This window comes from Gasterosteus aculeatus, chromosome 10, assembly GCF_964276395.1.
Source record: "Gasterosteus aculeatus chromosome 10, fGasAcu3.hap1.1, whole genome shotgun sequence".
NCBI classification, from domain to species: domain Eukaryota; kingdom Metazoa; phylum Chordata; class Actinopteri; order Perciformes; family Gasterosteidae; genus Gasterosteus; species Gasterosteus aculeatus.
This window is the reverse complement of record NC_135697.1, coordinates 14,685,096-14,707,428: the sequence shown is the minus strand read 5'-3', so window position 1 is coordinate 14,707,428 and position 22,333 is coordinate 14,685,096. Positions and strand designations below refer to the sequence as shown.

At 46.9% G+C, this 22,333-nt stretch overlaps 1 protein-coding gene across 1 annotated transcript in view; it reads right to left on the bottom strand.

Moving 5' to 3' along the window:
* Nucleotides 1-22,018, bottom strand: part of LOC120826048 (retinoic acid receptor beta) — a 94,945-nt gene extending 72,927 nt beyond the window's left edge. Inside the window, exon 1 of the mRNA XM_040187965.2 lies at nucleotides 21,697-22,018. The gene's annotated coding sequence lies outside the window, so the exon portion shown is untranslated. The remainder of the gene's footprint in view (nucleotides 1-21,696) is intronic.
* Nucleotides 22,019-22,333: the final 315 nt, after the last annotated feature.

Here is a 22,333-nt window from a genome sequence, read left to right as displayed (position 1 = left end):
GATCAAAGCTCTCCTCCCCTGGATGAGCTCCTCATCTGTCTCTCCAAGGACTCGCCGCCTGCCAAGCGCCGCGGCTCCTAATGCAGACGTTTCAGCACTCGTTGCCCAACCACCCGCCATCGTTAAAAATTCCCCACTGACGCGGCGCGGCACGCGGATCCCTGCGGGACTCCGGCTCCCGGTTGGACCGGTCGCAGGAGGGGCGGGACGGGCGTCGGCGGTCGACTTGGTGCATTGGGGCGGCGTCGAGAGGGAGAGCGAAGCAGGAGGTCCTAATTCAGATATTTAGGCCGCAGCAGGACGGTGAATCTGATTTTACGGTTGATAATCCACAATCTGGATACATGGATCTAAAACATAAACGCTTGTTTTAATATTGTTTTGACGCGCATGCCTCTAGTGTTCTAGAAACCTCTTCACATCAATCATCAATCAATCAATCATGTGGTATCTCATCACGTGGTGTACTTAGAATATTTATGGTTTTACACTATGTATGTCTGCTGCGACTGTGGCTACGTGGAAATTAGTTCATTTTCATTTTCACGCCGTGATAAATCTGCACTGATTTTCGTGATATAAAATCACATGGGCGTGGGGAACGTGTCAACAAAAAGTTGCAAATGTTGTGTGAAATGTGTGGTCACATGACGTGAGTCACACTCCTTTTAGTTTCCGGTTTTGGTCTCCACCATCTCCGAAGACGAATCTGATAACGATGTGATAATCTGATTAATTGTTTTTTTGCTTTCTGACGAAAAATGTGATTGTATCTGTTTTCTGTCAAAGCTTTGTTTTAAATCCAGAGCTTTTTCCCATATTGACGACCCCCCTGCGGGGAACCGTCAGAAGACCTGCCTTGTTCCGTTGTGAGCGACCGGGTGAAGGTGACGCTTTCTAGCACCATGCCAACCGGGGGCCAATGGCCCCTCCCCCTTGACCCCATTTTGAAACCTGCACCCCGTCGCGCGCGGAATCAGTCGGACGGTGGATGAACGCGTTGGAGCCATCGTACCTTTCTGTGACATCAGAAGATCCCCCAACAGAGACGTTTCAGCCGGCGACGTCATCGCCCAGAGCCCCCGGCGTCCCTCCGTCACTCTCTCCAACCCTTCCACAAATACTTCTGCAGCAGCTAAAAGCCGTGCGCAGTCCTTCCATATGTTGTGCAATTGACGCGTGGAGGAGAAGGAGGGGCAGCCTGCTTTGATCAACATTATCTCCATGCAAATGTCGGCCCTGAGGCACAGTGGGGAGGGGGGGGGGGTGTAAGGATGGCATGTGGCAGCTCTGCGCCCTTGCTGATTGTATTCGGGGGGAACACCGGGAGCAGAACGCATCAAGGCGCCGGCAGAGGTGCTCTATCTTCCTCCCCGTCGTTACCCGTCGCAACGAGCGCCGAGACACCTCCGGTCCTCGTGCCAGCGAAGGGAGGGAGGAAAATGATGCAGGTGGCGCCGAGGCTACATCTGTGTCATCTGCCAAAAACCCTCGCTCTGGCACGCTACGCCCCGTTTACCCAACTTGACTGGGAAACAATTGAATTCTGGCCCATTTTAAGAGGAAGCAGCAGGCGGCTGCGAGCAATGAAGGAACATGAGGAGAGGAATGTTAAATAAAGAACATTCCCGTGCTCCACACTCGACGCGGCGCGGCGGCGCTGCGCGGGAGACGCGCAGGAAATCAAGCCGACATCTACGAAGGCAGCTCTGTCAAGCGTGAGGGGGAAGGGTGGCGGATTTAGTGGAGGATGCGCTGCGCGTCAGAACAGCTGTAGGATGATAACTCCCCAAACAACACAATGCCTCAGAACACGGAGTGTGCAGCGTGCTGCGCTCAGTGATGCGGCAATGGGAGATTAAAAGAGGGTTTTTTAATGTTCTCTCTGCCCGTTTGCATCTAACGACACGCTATGATTCAGATTGTGACACATATGATGAAGTTTCCTTTATTTAAACCTGAACCTTTCATTTCTGTGATATACACTTTATTACTTCACACGGCATAGATTGAAACCCCTGTATTGTGGCTACTTGGACTCGTGACCTCCATATTTATCCAACCAGGTTTCCTGACTGCAGCTGCACCGACGACACGTGCGACAGCGGCCCCCTGCAGTGCAGCAACACGTCTTTTCAGAACCCGCTGACTGCTTTTACCGAACCGCAAGAATCTCGTGAAAGGCCAGTGAGTTTGTTGACAAATCATCAGTAGCACAGCGCAGCAGCACCATTTAACATAATGTTCATCGGACCGGCCGCTGACACTCGTTAACGGAGAAATCAATACGTGCATGAAATGCATGAAATGGGGGGAAGGAGGGGGGGGGGGGCGCTGAACATAACTTCCGGAAGACTCTGGAGCTACGGTACATGTGGAGCGGCGTCTGTTGTGTTCATGCACACAGCGCTCTGCATAATCAGCCGCGCACACGCGCTGAAGCTGCCCGGTGTAATTTAGTCGTGCTATTCAAGAGTAAGGCCAAACACTGATGGTGCCCTATTGTGCAATCCTTCATTAAAAAGCAATAACAAGAGTAATCTGTTAATGATTTCCCCTCCTGTTAATGGATGTTTCTTTGTCTACCAAGGTCTTTCTGGAATAACATCCAAACAATGCCGGGCATTGTTGCGCGTCGCGGAGGCGGGCCGATTGTGTACGCAGCGTTGATGTTTTTAAGAGAGCTTCTGGGAGCGCATGACTGATTTGTGTGGGGGGTCCCGAAATGGACAAAAAACAAAGATGTGAACTTCCTCCGGTGATGAAAAAAGAAAAGAAAAGAAAAGTCTGCTAAGTCATGGGATCCTGTGAACACTGAAGTCGCTGTTTCCAGGTCAGCCTGCCCCGGAACGTTAATGCTGTTTAATGCTGCCAGTGTGCAGAGCAGATAACCAGACGTATTCTTCTGAATCAACTCACCGATCCAGACACGTTTTCTATCCGTTTGCTCCTAATCAGGTCTGATTTTAACAGTATTGGGCTGAATAGCGACCAAATGTTAAGTAGGCTTTTACTCTTTCCAGCTGATTTTATAATGACGCCCCCTACAAAGATGTTATTGCCACAAAGCCAAATGTATATTTACGCTGATGATATTTAAGTGGCGAGTGAAATACCTGCTCAGGGTTTCTGCAGAATGATGGATCCCATCAACACAGCACAATGTGACGGGATCCATACGGAGACGCTTTATAACATTGCTGCCTACAGCAGGACGCTGACAGGTTTATTAACCTTTTTCATTCCTGCGCCATTTATTGAGGAAACGGACAGTTTACAGTGCAGCGATTTTAAAAACCAGAAACCACGTGACGCTTTCACAGTTGTCACAACGGCTTCTTCTTCTTCGCAGCCACGTTAAATCTGTCAAATTGCCCCCCGAGGGCAACAATTGGCTGTCGACCCACCCCCGCAAAAACAGCAAAAAAAAAACACCCAGAGCACAGCGAGAAGAACATGAACTGAAATAATTAAGTTGTTATAAGTAGATATTGAGAGCGGGGCCAGTTAGCAGCACAGTGCTACAAAGTGACTTAATAATAGAGGAGGTGATCGAGTCCTTCAGCCGCGCAGAATCCAATCAGGTGTCACGCAGGGAGCCCTGGAGGTCTGCAGCCCAGTTGCCCATCTTGTCATTTCGGTAATCCGGGCTCGGTTTACGGCCGCGACGCCGGTAGGTACACACATCAGTACACAGTACCGTATATTGATGAATTCAGCTTGTACTTGTCACTCTCAGTCGTGTTTATCGTCGCCTGTAATGGAGTCGGCACAACCCTCGATGCTTGAGATTCAGTTTCAAAACAACAGCTTTCCTCTTTCATTCAGTTTGCAAAGTCACATAATAGTGTTCAGAGTGGCAGCATCTGCTTGTCGTTTGTCCTTGACTCTGCCTCAAAGAAAGAACAGTGGCGTGTGCAACCCAGATGTTCCTCCTACAATAATGATGAGGTAAGTCGCGTTAAATGTGTGTGTACAAGGTGACTCTGAACGTCACCTGAATGAAGAAAACTGAAAACAATTTCACGATTTGGTTTACTGCAGAGACACAATAAAGACACGAATTAAACTAGAAATGTTCACATGATTTCGTGTAGTCATTGGAATTGTATTGGATTGTATTGGATTGTTTTTGGCATTCAATCCTTCTAGATTCTTGATTTTCCCTTTTTTTTCCTCCCATTGTTTTTATTGTGGTTTCAGTGAATGTAAAGGGAAATGCGTTGTTAGAAAAATATTTCTGTTTTTCTGCCAAACACATGTGACAAAAGCACGGCGTGCCTGTAGTTGGAGATATGTTTGTTTTTCTACACGGAACAGTCATTAGTGACCTTGACCCTGTGATGCTCTCGTACTCATATTGTGCACTGCTCTGGGTTACCTGTGATAAATGTAATAAAACGATGTTCAGTGGGCCGAGCACCAGGCTGAAGTGGAGGGAAGAGCCGGCCCCTTAATGGCGGGATAATCAGCCCCGCGATCCCCTCTTCTCTTTGATAGAGCCCTGAAGCCCCCCGGGGGGGGGGGGGGGGGGGGGTCTGTACCAGTCCGAGAGCACTCGTTAAAGCCCCGGCAGAGCGCTCAGGCAACGTGTCCCGCTGCCGCGACCGACCCAGTGCAACCAGTGTGCTCACGGCGGGGAAACTCACCGAGATTACGGCTTCGTTTGAGCCCGGAGGACATCGACTGGCGCCTCGATGATGGGTTTGGAGTGATCAGTAATCCTCAGTGCTTTGCTTTGGTCTTTAGACGAGCATCTAAAATAATTATTTGAAAAGCTTTTTTGTGTGCCACATGAGGCTGCAATTTAGCGATGCTGCGCGGTCTGTTTATTATGTCATATCTGCAGAGAAAGAACTGAATCTCTGAATCTCACGTCCAAATTGTTGTTTTCAAAAGGATTTGAGAAAAACACCAAACAAGTGACATTTACAGAATTTATTTTTTCCATCCGTTTCCATGATAACAGATCAGAATCATCACGAGGGAGAAGTCGGATCCCAGTAAATCAAATAGTGTTCAGCTGAGGAGACCTGCACCACCAAAGCTTTTCTGTCATTTGTTCATATATTTCTGCATTAATTCGTTACCGCAGACACCTGATTATCCAAAGAAGCCACATGGAATGTCTGGCCGCATATCTCATCAATCTAAATGATTTTTATAGCCCAGCAGCGGATTTTCGTCATCCCCAACCATGGAAGGCATCTCCGTTTCGAGGTCTCCTTCAGTGCAGCAGCTGCAGAGCTTAGATCCCACTAGAATATTATGAAACTGACCTAATTTCCCGAGCTCGCTGCAGGCAGCGATATGGCTCCTTTGTACTTTTCATTTCAGCCTAAATAATTGATTCAACCCTCCTTTGCCTGTAATCTTTCCCATAAAGTACAAGCCAGTGAAAGACCCATAGCTTGCGCCATTATAAATTAAAATAATAAATATGTAATCGCCGTTGTCTCAATCCAACTGCAAACTCGTGAGACAAGAAAAAGAAACGTCTCTTTCTCTTTTTTTCATTCGCCACTTTCTGTTTAAGCGGCGGGTAAAACCCGCGAGTTTCCATTTCCATTTGACGATGAAAAGAAATGTCGGACTCCGCGTCGAAAATGCAGCGCAGCTCGTCAGGACTATTTTACTGATACGTGCCCCCACAACCCCCCCCCCCCCACACACACACGCCACACACACAATACACACATCTTCCAGTGCTGACACACAACGCTCCTCGGGACTTTTTCCACATTCTGTTCGACACCTCCAGTGAAGAGCTCAGGGTGCGATGAAACATTCAGAGCGGGCTGCTCCCGTCATAAGAGCCCCTCTCCTCTCCAGTAAGCCCACTGCTGGAGCTGCTCGCGGCGAGGAACCCCGCAGGAACCCTTTTTTCAGGGGAGCCATGTGAAATATTAAGACCCCCCGCTGACGAGGCCAGCGTTCTACCGTCAGCCCCGTCGAGGCGGCTTACCAGCCGCACCGGGTCTGACCGGTGGCGGGTTCAGAGCGCCACGCTGAGTGTGACAGCAGGGCCGCGGAGAGCCGCCACATCTTCCGCCGCAAACTAAAGACACACCTCTTCAGACTCAAATTGTAGCACTTAAATTGTACTTGTAACGCCACTCATCTATAGCAAATTGTAAATTGGCTTATTTGAGGAAATTGCGCTTTCTTGTTTCTTGTTCTTCAGAGTTTGTACCCTATGGTTGAAATGCACTTATTGTACGTCGCTTTGGATAAAAGCGTCAGCTACATGACATGTAATGTAATGAGTGTGTTTCCGACACACGGAGCAACGAAGACATCTTCAGACGTGGCCGTTATTTGTTATGTGAATCCCGAGAAGGTAACAAGTATCGTATCTGTAGCTGGCTGTGTTTAGGGGTAGGGGTTAGGGGGTTAGGGGGTTAGGGGTTAGGGGTTTAGGGGGTAGGGGTTAGGGTTTAGGGGTTTAGGGTGAGGGGGTCAGGGGTTTAGGGGGTAGGGTTTAGGGGGTAGGGGTCAGGGGTTAGGGTTTAGGGGGTAGGGGTGAGGGAGTGGGGGTTAGGGGTTTAGGGGGTAGGGGTTTAGGGGGTAGGGGTCAGGGTTTAGGGGTGAGGGGGTAGGGGTTAGGGTTTAGGGGTTAGCGGTTTAGGGGTTAGGGGTTTAGGGGTTAGGGGTTAGGGGTTTAGGGGTTAGGGGTTTAGGGGTCAGGGGTTAGGGTTTAGGGGGTAGGGGTGAGGGAGTGGGGGTTAGGGGTTTAGGGGGTAGGGGTTTAGGGGGTAGGGGTTTAGGGGGTAGGGGTCAGGGTTTAGGGGTGAGGGGGTAGGGGTTAGGGTTTAGGGGTTAGGGTTTTAGGGGGTAGGGTTAGTCAAAAAGTCAACATTGAAGTAAAAAATATTAAAAACAGTCAAAGTAAAGCTGATCTTCGACAAAAGGGACAAACGCCCTTGTTATCTATGACGAGTCGCCCGAGAGACCCACAAAGACAGAATAATTAGGTCTCACACTCTGTAACAACATTCTCCATTCGATCACCGCTAGACAAATAAACTGAGCGTGTATCGACGCGTGATGAATTACCTTTCGTCTCATGAGGGGAAGAGAAGGCAGAGGGAGCCGTAACGCCATGACCATTTCCCACAGTTAGCCTATTTTCAGAGTAATCATGCCGTTAACAATCCATTACCCTTTTTTCCCTTTTAAACCCCGGCGACAGCGATTAGAGCTGCTAATATTCCTCACGGCGCATATTCACACACCAAACGCACAACCCATTCGCCGCGCGTTTCCGGGCTGATCCACGGCCGCGGCGAGCGGAGTCGTTTGCCAGAGCGGCGTGGGCCGTTAAAAGTCAGACTCGAGGTGTCACGGGGGTCAACGTATTAAGCAGGGCGAGGTGGGCGAGCGGAGGGATGGGATCGCTGTGCGTTGTGTATCTGCAGGTAATCAGCCCACACGCAGCGCACGGGTCGGGGAATGTTTCCGGACACGTCAGTTCCAGCTGGGAAAACTCCGCCAGTTCCTTCAAGACCAGTCTGGCCAGCAGGCTGCAGGTTTTTATTCACGCCTCTTTTTTATTTTAATGGGATTCGTCATAAAAACTACATTTTACTTCTTTTATGTGAGTTTTTTTTTGGAATAATTAAAGTTTCAGTATTGATTTTTTTTGCTCCAGCTGAGTGAAATATATATTTTTTTCGAAGCTGTATAAAATGATTCCCTGTGAAGACTCCCTCAACTTATCAAAACACAGCAGGGGTTCTGCTTCTGGCTGTTTCCTCGTGTCTTCTCGTTTTAGCATCCGCGTATCTGAAGTAATTCAAGGGCACGTTTATCGTGAATATTTGCACAGGGCTTTGTGACACGTATAAATAATAAACTGCTCCCTATTGTTTACAGTGTTGTTTTTTTTAAACCACAGGGTCGTCGGTGTATAAAGAGAGGGAATGAGCCCGGGCGAGGACGCTCATGAATACAGTTTCCTGAAAACCCCTCAGAGTGTTTGGAGGAAACGAATCCCAGTTGTGGCGCAGCGGGTTTTTCTGTGAACTTGCATTTACCTCGTATTGAACTTCATCTCACTTATTTACCTTTTTATCCGGCATCATCTGACACGGGTGCCCATTCATGTATGTGTGAAGGACTGGAATTACATTTTTCCAGCCGAATGCGGCATTTTACAGTATTTCTCATTTTGTCACGGTAACATTAACGTAGCCAACACTTTATCTCCAACACACAAACACACACGTTATCCCCTCTTCCATTAATCCCTCTTTCCTCCGATGACTCCTGTGGAAGACCAGCATCAACAGTGACTCAGTCTTCACGGTCTGTAAAATTCTATTCAGCGCGGCCAGAATGAACGCTATTTAAACGGCTTCTGGAAACATTCTTCAGCCGAGCTTGAATTCGGGGAGATGGATTCCACGTGTGTGACCGCAGATCAAAGATTTGCTTTGTTCTTTTTCGGCCCGAGTGAGTTGAGGCTGTTAATAAAGTTGGTGAATGAATAGTTTTTGTAGACATGTTTGGCGTGAGTGACAACAGTGCATAAGAATGTCACAACGTGCTATTTGATTATAAACGGGTGAATCTTCATCCTCTACTCTTCATCCTTACTGGAAATGCAGTTTAGCATCAAGATCACTTTTTCAAACTCCCGTTCTGTCTTCGTTGCAAAAGATGAATTATTAACAAAGTCACTGGCGTCTGAAACGTCAAATGTGCTACTTTTAGCTTTTACACAAGCATGTAATTAAAAATTCAGTACGCTTTCTTAACCAGTCCTTGATCATTTTCTGTTCTCTCTCCAGGATTCTGTCTGTGCGTTAAACGTCCTGGAAAAGGAAACTTTTGCGCAGTAAAATGAGGCCATTTTATTGTGTAATAATGTTAATTCTTTACATAACGGGTAAATAAATCTTGTCCTGACACTTGGGATGAAAGAATAGGAGATTTATCAATTAAGGAACAATAATTTCATGGCGAGAGAACTATTGATCCGCTTTGACAGGTTCCTTCATATTGACAAATCCGGGCAGGCGGAGCGGCGTTCAGCCCCCTCCGGGGTGCCATACATCTCCCGACCCCGAGTCTCCGAGCGAAACTCACGCCTTAATGCTCATTTAAATGGGACGCCGATCGCCACCGAGGACGAATGGCCCATTGAGACGCAGCAGAGGGGGGACGTCACAGAACAACTCTCGCGGGGAAGATTTGTGTGGAAAACCAACATGCAGAAAGGCTCGGATTTGCTCGATCGGGTGAATTATCTATTTATCTGAAACTTCATCTTGATGACATGTAGAAACAGATCTTAGGGCTAAAACTGTAGAGCACAAAGATACGTGTTGTTTGGTATATGAAATAAACTGCGAATAGATATTTTTCTGGATTTATCCAGCATCCATCTCAAACTGAGACCAATTCTGAGGCTCTAAATCTAACACTAAGGTGCTAAATCCCACCATAAAACACCACTGAGCTGTTTCCTCAATTAACCAAGCTGCATACACAGCTACTCTAGAGGCCATAAAAGACAACTACCCCTGGTAGAGCTGTGGAATGAACTCCTGCAGTCAGATCCCAGCAAACGTAATCTGATATTGCCTCGTTTTGATCGCCAATGCCATAAAAGTGAACGAGTGGCGGAAATAATCCATAGTTAGGCTCTAAAGGCAGCTACAGCAGTTGTGGTAAGGGCCAATAAGTCCGACTATATAAGACTTACAATCGGTGTGAAGGCATCGCGTGACATCAAAAAAATCTTCCCCCGAGGACACATCGGCGCAACCTGCTTCCATTGAACAGGGAAAGGAGCTCGCTACCTGCAGAGCGTTAGGTGTATTGCATCGCTCTTTCATCACACCTTTAAAAAAGCATCGTGGGGCAATCATTGCACCCGTTACTCACAGTTATGATGATGAAGCACGTGTGTGTGTGTGTGCGTGCGTGCGTGCGTGTGTGTGTGTGTGTGTGTGTGTGCGTGTGTGCGTGTGCGCTCGGGGGTCTTAAAGGCACGCGGAGCAGATGTGGACAAGCCGCTCGAAGCCTTCGACTGGCAGGTTCATCGGCTCGACCGCCGGCTGGGGCCTCGGCGACCTCCGGGCCGCCCCGGAAGGCTTGACCTCGTCGCGGAAGACGCAGCTGCGTAAAAACACGCGGGGACGGACACCCAGTCTTTAACGACGGACGCCGAGGGGACACATTAAAGGACAGTTGGACGTTTGTATCGAGCAACCTGTTCTTGATGTGAAGGGAAACGGTCCGCGTGGAATAAAACGTTTTTGTGTTATTCTCAATATTTCTATCCAAACAATGGCTTGTTTGTTAAAGAAATAAAGAACCCGCAGAGGATCATGAACAAACTTTGTGTAGCAGTTCTTCTGTGTGAAGTGTTTTGTTTCAGTGTTCGTGCCGGTTCTCCCTCATTATTTAGCATTCAACCTCATTCAATCCCCCGACACATCTGGCCGGGCATCAAAGCGCGAAAAGCCAAAGTTAGCAACAAGCGATTGGAAAAAGTCGTTGCCAGAAAAGAACAACATTTTCTCTGGATTTTTCGGAGATTAAAACAGAACTAAAGAGTGAATTAGGAGTGAATGTTGTATCCATTATGTGGGTCCAAAACTAATAACTCATTGTAATGTAATTGGAAGCTCATCAAGGAGAATCAGGGTTCTCAGGAGTCTGGAATTGGCAGTTTCTTGTGGGGTTTATGCATCACGTCTCAGGTGTGATGACTCGAGTGACCCTTTTGGGCACAAATCTCTGCAGCCCATCACCATCTCTATAGGAGGAACAAGAATTCAAAAAGTGAACAAAAAATGTAAATGTCCAGAGATAGATTATCGAAATAATATGTTGCACCAGATGCACCATTATTTTTTAATGCTTAAACATATCGTAAGCTTCAGGGATAACAAAGACGAGGCCGAAAAATAAAATACTAAAACCTCATTCTGTGTCCTAAAACTTTGTTACAAAATCTTTTGATCCTGGTCAACTTGTGTGGTGATTGTTGTAAAACTAAAACAATTTGCAAGAAATCTCTGACGTCCCTTCAGACGCTTCAAACCACGAAAATGAGAGACGACATCCCGGACATGTAAATAAATAAAGTGGCGCTCACAGCAGCGGACTTTCATTTCATCCGATCCATCCGCTGAGGAAGACCGTGAGACTTGTGAAGCGTGAACGAATGGCACTACGACAGCGCTGCAGACTTAACCAGCCTGCAAATGTGAATCAAATGAGAAGTTTTATACATTGGCCTCGAAATGACAAAAAAAAAAAAACGTAGCAACATCAGCAGAATGAATCCAAGCAGGCCGTCGTTCAAAGACGGCTCTTTCAAACCTCCGGGTTGGACAAAGGTGCGCGGGAAGAGGTAAAAAGTGTGTTGTCATGGAGATGTTTAACCGCTGTGAAATACCATCACCCTGGCTTCCCCCGGTGCGGATTACTCTCTTGAAACCTGCCCCGAACGCGGTGAATCAAAGTGTATAGAGCAAAGCATCCTGGGTAAAGAGCCTGAGAGAACATACCAGCCGTGACAAATTGAGCTTTGGTGGATACAAATTGAATTATTCAGACTCAGAGGCATTGGGCTGGATGGGAGGAAAGATCATTGGTTTGTTTTCTCGTGTCCATCCTTCACGCTGTGGGGACAAACGGCCGAGGCAAAGCAGAGGTCACCTGATGCAACACGCCATTAATCAGCATTTTGGTTTTGCTAGTGTGTGTGTGCGTGTGTTTAATATATTGTGGAGCGGACTTCTGCCATGCACTCACAACAAATTACACAAAATGCTAAATGTTCTTTTACCTTTCCTGCCAGTTCTCGAGAAACAAAGACTACGTTGTTGTCGTCTGACTCAGACCAATTTTTTCCAGCTACTTTACAAAGAAATTGACAATTGAACATTGTTTTCTAAATGAATCGATTCTTGTTGTTCTTTTGTCTTCTCGTCCTGCGTCCAACCTATTTCCCTTTGATATAAACGTCATGTACGCTCCTTTCTTCCTTCCTATTTATCATCAGCTCTCCCTTCGCTGTGTCCAATTACAGCACAATTTGCTACAACAACCTCAGTTCATCACAGGAATCAATAACATTTCACAAGAATCATTAATCATACAGCATCGCGTCCTCCCCGGGACACGGACTAAGTGCTGCTGGGCTCAATAGAAAGTGTCTTTGGTCAAAGCTCCTGTCTGCGGCACGCGGCGGAACGCCGTGCCTTTGGTACCCGTGACACATTTCTCCGGGGGCCGAATACGAAAGTGGCCATTTGTATTCAGTTGGCCGTCCCGTCGGCGACAGTCCGTCTTTTCTTCAGACGGCTCTGCGTCCATCAGAACTGCGAAGGTGGAAATCAAACCACCGTTTCCGAGGCTCCTCACAACATCCCGCCGTCGTTCGGGGCAGATTGGTCCGAAAAAAGCTCCAGTGCGGATTTCCGCCTCTGAGAAAGCAGGCGGTGTCTCCGTCAGATCAAAGCCTCTGAGACCAGATGATCTGTGCGCTTTCTTTTTTTTTTAAAGACGGCCCCGAGAGCCCCGCGGACGTGACTGGACTCCCTGGAGCGGGTCAGAGGCCCTCAGAGGAGGTGATGGGCTTCGCCCGGCCTCGAGGTAAAGGTGGATGAAACGGGAAGAGATGGGAAGAGGATTTCAGGTGATGGCTACTTAATGAATGAACGCTGCGGAGGAGCTCTGGAGCCTCGTGGACCTCTGGTGTATTCGTGGTTCGAGGTTTTGAGGTGTCATATCGGAACTCTTTTGATGCCCTAAATGCAGACACACTTCTGACCTCAGGATGATGGATGAGCAGAACGTGTCTCTCGTGGCTTTGACGGAGTTTCCACCGAACAACAGATTCTAAAAGGTGTCTTGTTGCTTTTCACCATGACCAGATAGAAAATGTGCTGAATGTGCCATCTTTCATGTTTTAGCTGGAAGACTTAATTGCTCAGTCGGGGGCAGAGAGAATATTATGTTAGCTGGTTTATTCATGAAGACTCGGGCTCACCAAAAAGCTTCATGTCAGCAGATTGACGTGAATGAGACCTGAGACGGAGCATGTAGGCGGGACTTGTTTTACAAAAGCATAGCTTGGTTAAAGCTTAAGGGGACATAATCATATGTTTCCACAGCTTGACCTCACATAGAAAACGATGGGTGCACTTTTGGATTATTTATGACTGTTTTTATTGCAAACAGACGAGGAGATTCACTGTCATGTTGCGTATATAAAACACTTGGTTTCCATAGTAACAGCATCGCATTCACCCCAAAAGTGTTTATGTCACATTTACACGTCACGTGTCCATAGTAGGAGACAGCTCAGAACGTTCACGCAGGACAAAAGACAGAGACGCTCTGACTTCCAGCTTGTTCTAAGAACACGCAGGAATGTCAGGAATGTCTGGAATGTCCGCACCTGATTAACGCTGCAGCTCCCGTTGCAGATGACGCTTTCAGCGAATCTCCAACCTCAGTTTGATTTTGACAACGAGAGCACGAGAAAGAGGTCGAGAGTTCAGACACAGTATCTGGTCCTCGGGCCTTCCGTCGCCACGAGGAGACGGACATCAGCGAGCGGCTGGGACTGAGCAGCGCCCTAACGGGCCAATCACCAGCCGGACGGAAGTGTAAGCTGCGAATGTGCGACTGCTTCAGTCGACGCATCGGAGTGGGAACGTGTTCAGTTTTGACCCAGTTCGACAGCAAGCGATAGGGAAGCCGCAGTCCAGAGTCATGTCCTCTCGCTGAACCAGTCTTCCTCTCTGCTCACGGCGTCCCCCCCCCCCGCGAGGCACAAAGGAGCGTCGATACCTCGCTGCCCGTCCTCATTGAGGAGGACTTTCAGGAACACGCTGAATGGCTGAGAACCCCGAGAGGATTTTCACACCCCGACCTCCCTCCACCTTATCATTGTCGTCTTTGAGAAGCACAGGAGGGGGGGGGGGCGCCGAGGTGCCAGGGACAAACCCCCTCCCCCTCCTCCCCTCGCCACCACCACCACCACCACCACCTCCCCTCGCCAGACACAGCGAATGGGTACAAACGCTTGGCACGGTGCGGCAACGTATTCGCCAACAGCCCCTCTGGCAGCGGCGCAGCGCGAAGGTTCAGCGAGAGGTGAATCATCGCTCGGCACCAGCAGGCGCGGGAACACGCTGCACTGTGTACGGTGCACGCCGCCGCCCGCCGCAAACATCACCAGCTGGGAACGACAAAAAAACCCAAATAATGGAAATCGTGTTAAGCGATGATCAGTGTGCGTGTGTTTGATCTGAAGCTGCTGAAATCTAAGTGGTTACAAGTAGGTTCATTTCAGTTATTTGAGATGAGAACCTTTGTCATCGGTGTGGACTTTAGTTAAAGAGCCATGCTGGTGGTTTGGCATTAAATAATTGTCCGTTTCTTCTACAGTGTTGCCGACCAGTTATCATATCGATTTCCAGCCTTTTCTTTCTGTTCTTTCCAGTGAAACAAGAGACCAACCAACAGATTCATAGTAAAGGAAAGCGGTGTTCTAATCCAACTACAGTATATTGCTTCTTAATTCATTTCATCAAGTGTCTCTTTGGGTTGGCTGGGATGGACTCCAGCCCCCCCGCGACCCTGTGTGCAGGATAAGCGGTTTGACAATGGATGGATGGATGGATGGAAGTGTCTCTTTGGAATCCTGTGGAGTTTTTCTCATATTTTACCGTGTGGAATACAGTGGTTCACACTCTGATCATTTCTGATAAATCAAATGAAAGTGGAGAAGAAATTGGGCTTTTCCTTATGTGGTGCGATTATTTATCCCTCAAAATCATTTTAGAGTTTCATTCGGTCAGATTGCAGATGACTAGTAAAATGTGAGATGTGGCAACTGAAGATCATTCCGTTGTCAAATTGAGAAATTACCAAATTTATTTAATCCTAGTCATTTATGATTTTTGGTTTTCTGGAGTTTCTTTTCCCAATTTGTTCAGGCTCTTCTGCATACAACAATGTACCCGAGGATAATATCAGCTTGCAACCCCAGTTAAACACGTGAAACTCTGACAAACTGCTTCAGACTAACCCTTTTACTCAAGTTCATTAAACGCTTGCTGCATATTGACAGGCAGCTGAGTCTCACAGCTGAGTCGGCACTCTACTTGAACGTGGTCGCGTTAATTACCGTCAGAAAAGCCGCGAATAGAAAGAATTAAACTGATTTGAGAGCGCAGGGATGAGGGAGCGGCAAACGGAGGAGAAAGGGGGAAGCGGGGGGTGAAAAGGAGGCAAAGGAGTGAGAGGAAGGGAAAATAATTGAGAAAGAAAATGGGGGTTGGGTCTGCGCTCTCGTTAGAGTCAATATCAGAACTACTGCAGTGCGCCTTCTTAACCATCCCATCAAATATAAATAAGCATTTAAGGCGGTTTGACAGCGTGCCTGCCGCTTTGGAAGGAGAACCATCACCCGTACGGTGGAGGCAGCGATGAAGGAAGGGAGAAGTTTGCTGCTGAGCTAAAAAAAACACCTTTCCGAAACACTTGACGGCACTGAGGTACCGACCCAGATGAGGCGGCGACAACAAAGTGTCAGACACACACTCTCAATTAGGGTCTGTTGGCTGTTTCTTTAGGTGTGTTTAGATGTAAATCATTTTAATGGGAATCCATATTTGGGAATGAGTGATTGATGCTCAACAAACATTAAATATAACTTTTGGATTTAACGCACCACTCGGTCATTGACGGCAATCAACGCCATTTGGAGAATCCCTGTCATATTGGTACACAGCATCATTAGGTACTATTAGAGGAATTTACATCATGCTTTGAGAATAAACAAGGAAAAATGCTGCTTTTGTGGCAGATGGCTGAGGATAAACGGTTGCAATCATGGTTTTCGTGTTTTTCTGTATTATTTTCCTTCCTTATTTCACTCCTCTTTTACTTTATTGTTCTTTTTTGGGTTTTAATGTAGTGCTTCTTAGGCCAGACAGTGGTGGTTATATTAACTAGTGGCACGATGTTGAATGTACAGCTTACAAAATCTCCTTTTACATACATAAAGTTATAATTTAACATCTAACGTCCGGCATTAGTGACCCGCCGTGACTCACCGAGGGCTGTGACCTGTGACCTGTGAGGCCGGCAGCGCGCATGCATCCTTTCACCGTGCACGCGACCTTTCAGCGTGCACGGTGACCTTTCAGCTCAGGCGCCGTGGGGCTGGCAGGGGCGGACAAAGAGCGCCAGTGGTTTACTCGCAGCGGCGAGTCTGCTCCGGACACGATACAGAGCGCGATGATGGCAGAGTATCAACCCAGAGGATTATTCAGATGAGAGTCATTTGCATTGCAAATTAAAACTGTATTTAAAGCAGAGTAACGTGCCCTTCAAATAACTTCTGCTGCAGAGAAATCCCAGCTCTTCTCCCTGCTAAAATAGTCATAAGGTGGGAAGTGCAGCACATGAAAGAGTCAGCGCTTCCACGGCAAACATCTCCATCACGCCGAATTATCGCCGGCTGCGCCTCCTCTCTCAGGGATGGAAGGCTGCATCAGAGTCATTTCATGCAGTTTTTGCGAGAGACTTCAGCATGTTATTAATTCATTTAAATCACTCTGTGTTCCCCCCCTGCGGGCTAAATATCTTAAAGAATCAATAAGCCCCGGTGACGAACCGCGTGGTGTTGAAACCGCACGCGAGGGAGTCGCACGGAGATGCACGTGAAAAAAAAAAAGAAGTAAATCCAACTGATCGTGTGTCTTTTTACATGAGATTAATGATCAAATTAAGGTGGATCAATACTCTGTTTCTGTCTCTGTGACTCCTCCCACTCGCCGGACCGTGGCGTCACTCCACCCGTGGATGTAGTTAAACAAGGTGTAGTTACTGTAGAAGGTTAAATATGAGGTGAGGAGTTTTGTGCTGTCTGTTATGTGTGTGTGTGCCACTAATTTATAGCAACACATCTTTTTTAAAGAAAAGTAACTGAATTTTAGATTTGGGGATTTTTGTGACATGAACATATTAATGTTTCCTCAAACAGCTGTTCACTGCAGTAACAAACAAGACTTCAACAGCAGGACATAGTTCATTAGTCCGGAACTGTGGATTAATCCATATTTGGTGCTGTAATGAGTGTTTGGTCATGGGAAAGAAGGAACAGGTCCCCCAGTGCTGCTCATTGATGGGTTTTTAATAGTTTTTGGACAACAATGGAGCTCCTTGGCACAGAGGAACAAGGTTTATCAGGCTTTGAGCCACATGCAATAGTAAAAGAAGAGAACATTCACTGTGGGTTTGGGTCTAGTCGTGGTATTTAATGGTAGAAAAAAAAGAAAAAATATACAATACCCATCACGTTACACTTTCTATGCCATCTACTCTTTCTTGCCTTGACCTTTAACCTTTAAGCCTAACGTCCTGCACTCTTGATTACTCCCCTATGCGTCCTGCGTGTACAAGGACACAGGAGCCGACGCCACAAGGGAAAATGAGGAAATAAAGGCCGGGTCTGTAATCCTCGTGATGACGGGAAGTCCAGGACAGAAGTATCACACTGTATCTTTATTTATTTTGAAGAATCCAAAAATCAATGCATACTGATTAAGTAGGAAAATACTTTACGAAGTACCGTCCGTCCCTTGATTTTTCTATTCTTATGTTGGAGTGATTTAAGCCCTGCTTGGGATTGTTGTTGGTTTATGTGGGCGTGGTTTCATTTCAAAGGTTATATTTTTACTGAACTCTTCTGTTTCATTACTGTTCTTTGCAGTTTTTTGTCCTGCTGCATATGTGAATGAAGTGAAAAAATAACTTTTTTCTACGTGCACCGCCGTATACTTTGCCATGAAAAACGAGTTCACGCTTCATCAGTTGGGAAACGATTCGAAGCGATGGGATTTGGTTCAAATAAGACGCACGCAGAATTTCCTTTTCTGGGTTATTGTTCAAACTCCCCGGCCTCTATTGTCATCACTGGCTGCTCCTCATCCGGCTAATGAAGCAGAGCAAACACGTTAATGCAATTTTTACATAAGGTCCATGGCAACAAATCTGTATGCCGGTTAAGTGCAGTCTTCCAGTGAACGAGATATCTTTCATTCATTATTGATGTTGTGTGAGAGGAGCTTTCCCCTGAAGGCACACTAGGATTCCCATAGCCAGACTCGGCATCAAAGGCTTCTCTATAATCTTGTCTTCCCTTTTCCCACCCCTCCACTCCCTGACTCTCGCATTTCACGGTCCATCTTACTCATTTAGAGCTACACCTCGCCATATGTGTTTAATTATGCCATCGCTTGTGGTAGACGATGTGATAGCGAGATCGACAGTGCAGCAGGCTGCTGCTGGTGAAATCCTTATCAAGAGCTGCATTTCCACGTGGAAAGTGGATGGAATTTTTATAGCTCGCTTTGTTTCAGCTTGCTAAAGTACAGAGCACGTTAGCGTTCGTTAGCTTAACTTGTAAAGTAAGGTGATATATATAAACATTTATGAAAATGTGTCAGAAATGTGTTTAATGTGTAAGACCTCAAGCAATTTAAACATTTCAAAAAACAGGTCCAAATGTAAACGTCAAAACCCCCAAATGACCTGAAACACGTTGGAGTGAACAAGTGAACGTCGGAGTCAATGAGTAGTTTAAACATGCCGATATTTATCAATACCCCAAATTAAAATCATTGCACACATTTAGAAAAACAGGGGGTTGAAAAGGCAGTTAATGTTAATTCTGGTAATCTGAAATATATACTCAAAAGCCTCCACATGTCTCAACATCCCAACTAACGACTGAGCTGCCCGCTTGCGTCTATTAGCTAGTCGCTAGCTGCTACCAGCAGGCTAACAGAGCTGGCGCTGTTACCCAGCAGGCTATATATATATATATATATATATATATATATATATATATATATATATAACTCATCTAAGATGAGCTGAAGAGTTCTCAGCCCTCTGCTTCAGAAGAATGTGCTGACACTGCCGTGGTTTGGGGTTCCATTCCCTGGAGCAAGGCACAGACATTGCCGGGGTTTCAATCCCCGGTATGCGGGGAGGTCAGAATCCAAATCGCTCCGATGTAGCGCTGTAAATAACAGCCTGTAACACGTATTCATCATTAGATGCAAGTTCACTCCACGTCTTTGTGACGTGACGTCATCTCGAGACGTGTGGAGGGGAACATGTGACAGGTAGTCTAACTCTTCAAAAGTTATTATACAGCATTTGGAGTTCATACTTACAGATCATTGACCATTTTATTGTAATGTATACACTTAATATTTAAATTAATCTCAATTTTAATTGAACTTTTTTCAATTAAAACGTATTGTGTTTCCAAACCTGTAAGTCTGTCTTTTATGTAACCAACTGTAACATTGGAATTTAGTACATTTTATAGCTTATGTGATCTTAATTCAAACAAAACGTTAGGGACTTAATAAATTACATTTTCTATGATATAATGTGGTCACATGACAACATTTTGACACTGAGCCATTTTTTACGTGACACAGGCTACATAGTAGAGGGACCATTATGGGACTTATGGTAATATCGCACTGAAGTGGTGCGAATGGTGCAAATGCCTGAACAGTTAAATAAATCGTTGACCTTGAAAACATCACTAACTCACATTCGACAGAACAGAACTACATCATTGTTTTTACTGTTTGTCTTTAGTAATTCAACAACGTGGGCAAAAAAAGCTCCACCTCTGGAGAGCGGACCTTCACGTCTGTTATCGATCGCATCACAAACAGCCAGTGGACATGTGGCGTTTGGGGCCCCCGGTCTGGGAACCCGGTGTTAGAACACATGAGCAACAGCTGAAGTGTCAGACTACACGCGCGCACCCCACAAATTACAATTCAACCCTTATTTCTCAACTGCAGTTGAATCCTCTGAAGATCCGTGACATCGCAGGGAAGATACTTCTATCGCTGTAATAAGGTTGAATCTGTTTGTTTGGGTTTTTTTTAAAGAGGGCCCGAGTCTCATCCTCAGAAGCCTGAAATGGGACGAGACGGAGGAGCGGCAGCGATGTCTTTGAAAGCCAGCCGAGTATCTCCGGCGACAGGGAGCTGCCCTTCAGAGCGTCGCACATCACGGCCTGATGGATCTCCTCTTTTCCCTGAGAGCGTTTTGCCACCTGCTGACTGTTGGTGGTAATCACATGACTGACCCCATTTCACGTGCGACTTCCACGCCTACCCGTGATGGGAAACACACATTGGAAAAAATCCAGGGTGACACAAGTGAGTGAAGTAAAAAATGTATTTTTAAAAAAAATCAAGGTGCACATCTGAGTAATGTAAATCCTGCGTGAACATAGACGTATGGAATAATTAAAAGGCTTTGATTTGGGGGCAAAGCTCGATATGAAAGCGCTGAAGGAACACTGGACTCACTGATGGAATTAAGCACATTATTAATGTAGGCTTACTTCAGGCTACTGCATCTCTGAAGTTCATCCTTTGAAATCTTCCAAAGTCATTAATATTACAGAAGCTGAAGTCTTAATCACTGCATCCTATAAAGCACCACTTTTCCGTGTTTCATTCACAGCGAGGATTTCAAACAGAAATAAGTCGCAGGCGACATCAAACCAGCGATCATTTGAGCACAAACTGCCATTGACTTTGAGATCCCCCCCCCTCATTGACAGCATGTCAGTCCGTCGCTTCTCCCTGATGGCGTTTCATCGAGGACAGTGCCGCGGCGCGCATACAAGTGGGTTAATTAAAAAGACACACGAGTCAATCAGAGAACATTAACATACTGGAGAGCAGTTTCAATGCACAGGCTTTAGCGTGAGAAAACTTCAAAGGGTTTAAACTGCAGGCACGGAAGGCATAGAAGGCATGAAATGAGCTCTCCAAAAGGAGAGGCTGAAGCCTGCAGGAGGAGAGAGGAGCCTCCTGCTGACTCTCAGGTGCTCTGAGCCTCCAGTGGAGCCCTCACAGCCCACCGGCTGCAGGAGGGCCAGGAGGAGGAGGTGGAGGAGGTGGAGGAGGAGAGCCATCCTCTCTGTTTGTGGATCAAGTTGCATTGTAGGTTTTCATGCATTTCTATGTTGTTGCATGTGCTGCTGTGCAACGTTGCAAAACCATTCCCTCTTACTCAAACATCATGTTTTTGTCATGAGCAAAAATAAAAAGAAAGAAACGTGCAGAGTAAAACTGATTTTTTTATATACATATGCGTGCTGGATGCAGTTTGCAGAGTGCACCTTTTATGCAAAGAAGCACAGCAACAAATGTCCAAAATGCATCACTGCACTTTTGTTCTGTACGATACGCCAGTTTTACACCGGTCAGTGTGTCCAACAGGTATGTGCCATCATCATCATCATCATCATGTAAATCGTCTCCAACAACGCACCAGAATAAATTAACTAATACAAGTAGAGGTGAAAGCATGCTGGGACTGAGGCGGCTGCAGGTTTAAGCGCCCACGGTCCGATGCGCTGCACCTCCAGACGCCCCAAAAACAAACCCGCCATTCCCTGACTCACTTCACGGTCCCCGGACCGAGTCAGCCCGCCACACGGCGGCTCTGACGGGGACATCTCCGTGTCAAAGGAACTTTTTTTTCTCCGGTGTATTAAATTCCGTGCGTTTAAAATAAAAACGCATGCATCCATTCGACATTAAAAAAAAAGAAAGAAAGGTAAAGCCGCCACCGACCGTGATTCATCCAGACAGAGAAACTTACCCGCGTCTCGTAGCGCGTCCTGGCATCTTTATCTCCAACTTGCGTCCTTTTTGTTGACGCTGCACGACCTCCGCAGCTTAACCTTTTGCCTGGATGCAGCCGAGCAGACAGGAGAGCCGGCGTTATTTCCTCTCGGGGGGTGGTGGAGGGTGTGTGGGGGTGGAGGGCTAGGAAGGGGGGGGGGGGGGCGGTGAAGTCCTCTTTGGCACGGGGGGGGGTACCCGAACCCGACGGCGCGCAGCCGCTCGGCGCAGACGGAGCGCTTTATTTCCAAGGGGCGCGCTGCCGCAACACGGAGCCAACGCGGGGTCTAACCCCGCCTGATGGGAGCGCTCGTTGAGCCGACCCCCGTTAACCGCATGACACGAGCGTTTGAGCTTACGACACAGTTGGTCTCCACTAATGACTTCGGCCCGGGGAACCATGCGGGATTCCCCTCCGTCACCTTCTAGAAGAAGACAAAAATAAACAGCAGATGTGAAGATTTCATCCCGAATCGTCGAGGTGATATTTTGCAATTCGGCGTTACATTGATCCAGCAAAGCAAATTTTGACTCTTATTGGCACAGATCCCTCAGTCACTTTGATAAAACACATCAATGGTTCCACGTTGATGTTTTGCGTTATTTGGTTTACT